Here is a 6121-nt window from a genome sequence, read left to right as displayed (position 1 = left end):
TGAACATCATGTACCTGGAGACTCTAGAGCGGATGAACCTCACCAAGGAATAGCTCAAACACAGCACCACTGAGTTTCATGGTGTGGTTCCGGGTAAAAAGGCGAACTCCCTCGGCAGCATCACACTTCCCGTGGCTTTTGGCGATGTTCATAATTTCCGCGAAGAGAAGATCACGTTTGAAGTTGTGCCCTTCAAGAGCTCCTACCACGTCATCTTCGGCAGGCCCACCTACCACAAGTTCCACGCAAGAGCGTGCTACATCTACAACAAGCTCAAGATTCCGGGTCCTAAAGGTATGATTACCGTATCCGGAGACTACAAAAAGGCTCATGAGTGCGAGTTAGGCGAAGCCGCCTTCGCGAGTCCGTGATATCCGGAGAAGAGCCGAAAGGCTACGAGCCGCGGTGGATCCGACCGAGATGCGGACCACCAAGAAGCGAGATCTCCGAGCAGAAAACCTCCTTCAAGCCCGCGATAGAAACCAAGAAGCATGACCTCATTCCGGGTGACTCTTCCAAGCAGGTTTCAGTCGGAGCCAACATGGACCCCAAATAGGAAAGCGCGCTCGTCGAGTTCCTCCGCGCTAACATGGATATCTTCGCATGGCAACCTTCTGACATGTCCGGAGTACCTAGGGAACTCGCCGAGCACTACCTCAACATAAATCCGGGGGCCAAACCGGTGAAGCAAGCTATGCGACGCTTTGGAGATAAGAAGCGCCGCGCCATAGGAATGGAACTAGCAAAGTTACTAGAAGCAGGTTTTGTAATAGAAGTTATCCACACCGATTGGGTCGCGAATCCCGTCCTTGTACCCAAAAAGAACACCGAAATACTAAGAATGTGCATCGATTACTCGGCTTGAACAAACATTTCCCGAAGGATCCGTTCCCCTTGCCGCGCATTGACCAAGTCATTGATTCGACGGCGGGGCGGAACTTCGTGTTTTCTTGATGCGTATTCCGAGTATCATCAGATCCGGATGAAGGAATCCGACCAAAAGGCGACTTCATTCATAACCCCGTTTGGTACTTACTGCTATGTTACTATGCCTTTTGGTTTGAAAAATGCAGGTGCTACTTACCAGCGTACGATGCAGCGGTGCCTGAAGGACCAAATTGGCCGGAACGTGCACGCTTACGTCGACGACATCGCGGTCATGACCCGGAAAGGATCCGACTTGATCAGCGATCTCACGAAACCTTCGACAACCTCCGCAGGTACAAGATGATGTTGAATCCGCCGAAGTGCGTCTTTGGCGTGCCAGCCGGAAAACTCCTTGGCTTCATAGTCTCTCACAGAGGCATTGAGGTGAACCCGGAAAAGATCAAGGCAATCCTGTGTATCAAACGGCCAACTTGTCTCAAAGATGTGCAACGACTAACTGGTTGCGTCGCAGCAATCAGCAGGTTTGTTAGCCGTCTTGGCGAGAAGGCACTACCTCTGTACAAGCTGCTGAAGAAAACAGACAAATTTGTCTGGGACGACGCAGCCGACGCAGCTCTTCGTGGGTTGAAGGAAATACTTACCTCCCCACCTATCTTGGCAGCCCCAGCAGAGTCGAGCCAATGCTCCTTTATCCGGCGGCTACCAACAAGGTCGTCGACCTCGTCATCGTGGTGGAGCGAAAGGAAGAAGGTCATGAATATGACGTACGGAGACCTGTCTACTACATTAGCGAGGTGCTGACGGAGTCAAAGCAAAGATACCCTCACTTTCAGAAGCTAGCTTATGGTGTGTTCCTAGGCAGCCGGAAGCTGAGGCACTACTTCCAAGAGCATCCACTGACAGTTGTGAGCAAGGCTCCGCTATCAACAATTCTCAACAACGCTGATGCAACAGGACGTACGGCTAAATGGGGCATCGAATTATCCGCCTTCGACATCGCTTACAAGCCCAGGACTGCGGTTAAATCCCAGGTTCTGGCGGATTTCGTCGCAGATTGGACAGAAGCTCCGGATGCAAGTCTGGAGCCGGAACCAGAGACATGGGTCATGCACTTCGATGGATCCAAGCAGCATCAAGGCTCAGGAGCCGGAGTCACCCTGAAGTCCCCTACCGGAGAAGAACCGCGATGACGTTCGCGGATCCACTTCGAAGCTACAAACAACATGGCGGAATACGAGGCTCTAATACACGGTCTGCGCATCGCTAAGGAAATAGGGATCAAGCACATCATATGCTGTGGAGATTCCGACCTGGTGGCACAACAAGTAGCCGGAACTTGGAACGCCAGAAATTCCGTCATGGCGGCCTACAGAGACGAAGTTGATGAGATCGCCAAGAGCTTCCTCGGATACGAAGTCAAGTACGTCAGGAGAGACGATAACACAGCGGCAGACATGCTATCCAAGCTCGGATCCGGCAGGAAACAAATTCCGCCTGGCATTTTCCTGGAGCATCTCCGGATACCCTCAGTTAAGGGCGCTAACCCGAAAAACCCAGAGGTGGCAGTGTCTCCGGCTAGGGAAGTGATGGCTATCATTCCGGCTTGGACACAACCTTTCCTGGACTACCTCATCGATCAGAAGTTGCCAGAGGATGAGGTCCTCGCACGACAGATCGTCAGACGAGCAAGAACCTACACAATAGTTGATGGACAGCTCTACAAACGAAGTGCAGCAGGGGTATTTCTTAAGTGCGTCTCCAATCAAGATGGCATTGAAATCCTCAGAGAGATCCATGCAGGGGATTGCGGGCATCATGCCGCTCCCAGATCACTCGTTGCAAAAGCTTTTCGGTTAGGTTTCTATTGGCTTACAGCTAAAGAAGACGCTGATAAAATAGTCAAGACCTGCCGAGGTTGTCAGTATTACGCTACTCAACCAAACGCTCCAGCCCAAGAGCTGAAGACCATACCTATCACCTCGGCCATTTGCGGTCTGGGGGCTCGATATGGTTGGTAAGTTAAAAAGATCATCTCCTGGCGGTTTTGAGTACCTCCTGGTCGCTGTTGACAAGTTCAGCAAGTGGATCGAGGCTAAGCCAGTGAGAAAAGCCGATGGTGCTACGGCACTAAAATTCGTCTGCAGCCTCGTGATGAGATTCGGCATCCCGCACAGCATAATCACAGATAATGGCACAAACTTCGCTCAAGGAGAGTTAAGGGATTATTGTGACACAATGGGGATCCGACTGGACCTTGCATCTGTGGCTCATCCACAATCTAACGGTCAGGTTGAAAGGGCTAACGGTCTAATATTATCAGGAATTAAGCCGCGCCTTGAAGAACCGCTGCGACGAGCAGCTGGAGCTTGGGCTGACGAGTTGGAAGCTGGTTTGTGGAGTCTACGAACTACCCCTAACAGATCAACAGGGTTTACCCCATTTTTCCTGGTATACGGATCCGAAGCCGTGCTTCCCTCCGACATCATCCATGACTCACCGCGAGTTTCCGCCTACAATGAAGAAACAGCTGACGAGGCCAGACAGCTATCTGTGGACCTGATCGAGGAAGCTCGGAACTTAGCTGACCAGCGCTCCGCCATCTACCAGCAGAAGCTCCGATGCTATCACAGTCGTCGAGTCCGGAAACGCTCCTTCATGGCAGGAGACCTGGTCCTCCGCCTTCGACAGGTGAAAGACCATAAGCTGCAATCTCCATGGGAAGGACCTTTCGTCGTTAGCAAAGTGCTCCATAACGGGTCGTACTACCTTGTTGATTTCCGCGAGCTGAGGGATAGACCTGCTAACTGGCACCGGAAACGCAAGCGTGAGGATCCGGATGACATCTACGACGAAACAGATCGCCCTTGGAACATTGCACAGCTACGTCCTTTCTACACTTAGCATATATTTTCCGAGTTCTAAACTCTGTAATAGTTATACATGATCAATGAAATAAAGCTTATGGTTCACTCTTTGAGTCTTTTACCTCCTTTACTTGTTCATTTTAGATCGTGTATGTTTTTCCGACTAAAACCGCAGAGCTGGATGTTTCCGCCTAGGCGTGTATGAAAGTTGCGATTTCCAAAACCGTCCTTTAGGACGTAAGCTTAAGTTTTCTGATTAGAGTTGTTATCTGTTGCGAACTCGTGGATTCCTAGTAGCGCTTTCCGGCACCTATGCCTGGGGGCTTGTTTCCGCGGTTATTGACGGATTGCCATTGGGCTTCGTCGCCGCTGGCGAGCGTTTCCGGCTAAGGTCTTCCGGCTCGCGGAAGGTCAAGCGAGTAAGCCGGAAAACAACGAAGTCAGCACTTGCTTTCCGACATAAAACGAAACATGCACATAACATTTAACGGATAGCAGGATAAGTGTTTCCGCCCCATGCATAATCGTTTCGTTCCTAGCTACTTAAGAATTTAAAGTATTATTACAAACCCACTCCGGGGCCAAAATGATGCAATTTGTTTCATTGTTTAAAACAGGAACTCTACTTGGAGTCCTCCTCTTCAGATTGCTGGTAGGTGGAGCCTTCGTCGCTGTCACCAGATCCGGCTTCAGAGTCGTCTCCAGAGTTCCCTCCGGAATGTTCGCTGCTTGACCCGGATCCTTCCCCATAATACTCCGGCTCGCCTGCTTCTTCCTCTGCATCGAAAAATCCTTCGGGCAGATCGTGCTTGTTATACCAGAACGAGTGATCTACTCGCCGGACAAACAATTGCTCGTAGCCTTCGGTTTCCGCGAGGGCACCCATGTCGGAGCTCTCGGGGGCTCCGCGTGCAACATCCGCCAGGCTGAGCGAGGGGAAGTGAGCCTTGCAGGTGGCCAGGACTAAGGAGGCGGCTCCGCGTGCTGAAGACTTCTGCCAGTCCTTGATGAACACCGGCACCTGTCGCATAAGTTTGGTCATCGTATCGATGACTGTGGTTTTGGCCTTCTTCAGCGACAGGGCCGTGGCGATTCCGCGACAGGCTTCAAATAACGCGTTGATTGAAATCCGCGCTTCTTCGTATGCCTCCGTCCTCTTAAGGTTTGAATCTTTTGTCCACTCAAAGCCAAGGCTTGCTGTGGAAGAAAGAGGTTCAGTTCCGTTAGAGAAAACTTATGAGATGGCCGGAGCAACGACACGGAAAAATGCTTACGGAAGATGAGTTTGTCAATGGCCTCCGCCTCCTCCTCCAGAATTCTGTTCTTGGATATCACGGAGAGCACGCGGCCTTGGCTTTTCTCCAGTTTGTCAATCAGCTCCGCCTTGTCGCGGGCATGCTTCTCGGAGAGCTCTTTCCTCGCCTCAATCTCCTTGCTAGAGGATTCTTGGATAAAGTTTTTAAGGGATTCATTTTCCGCCTCAAGCACCTTGACCTTGGCGGATAGCTCATTAAACGAGGAGTGCTTGGCAGTTTCTTCTGAAGGCAGAAAGTTGCACATATCATGCATCCTGAACAGCTATGTCAGCACAAAAAGTAAAAAGACCCGGATCTCGTACCTTCAAGGCGGGTCTCAAGCAGCTGGATAGCCTTTTGGCTATTTTCCGCGTTCTGGCGCAGCCCCTCGATCTCCGCGATCTGCTCCAGCACGTGCACGCGCAGATCTTCGTGCAATTTCCGCGTGGTCTGTGAAGCAGCAAGGAGTTAGTCGGATATTAAAATCTTGGGGGCTAGCGAGGAATTTAAAGTCTTGGGATAAATTTTTTAACATTCCGCCTAAAAGTACATTCTAGGGAAAGCATCGGCTAATACATGTTACACGGAACTATATCACCCAATGCTTGGGGGCTAGTATTACCTGCCGCACTTCCCTGTGCTTGGCGAAAAAATCCTTCAGGTTCTCCTCCAGGTCGGCGAGTTCACGCACCTCCTCCTCCGGTTTTCCCCATACCTTGTTCAGCATGGCGGAAACCTTCGCGTGACGTTCTGCAAGGGTAAGCTTTTGGAGGGATGGAGTTGGTTGGAGGTTGACTCGGGTCGCGTTGGAAACTTGGAGGAGCTTAGCCTTTTGCTCCTGTTCTTCTCCAGTGGGCCCCGCGAAAGCGAAGCTCGGCTGATCTGGCGGAGGAATGGGTGAGGAGGTCCCCTGGGCGGAGTCGCCATGATGAGCGGGGTCTTCAGGAAGGTCGTCAATGTTAATGATATCCTTGGGATCCGGCTTGGAGGCGGATGAAGCCTTAGGTGGAACTTCAACCTCAGGGGTAATGGGAAAAGAAGCCGGAGATGGCTTGGCTTTCTTCTTGGGGACCT

The sequence above is a fragment of the Lolium rigidum genome, chromosome 3 (assembly GCF_022539505.1).
Source record: "Lolium rigidum isolate FL_2022 chromosome 3, APGP_CSIRO_Lrig_0.1, whole genome shotgun sequence".
NCBI classification, from domain to species: domain Eukaryota; kingdom Viridiplantae; phylum Streptophyta; class Magnoliopsida; order Poales; family Poaceae; genus Lolium; species Lolium rigidum.
Note: the sequence above shows the minus strand (reverse complement) of the source record.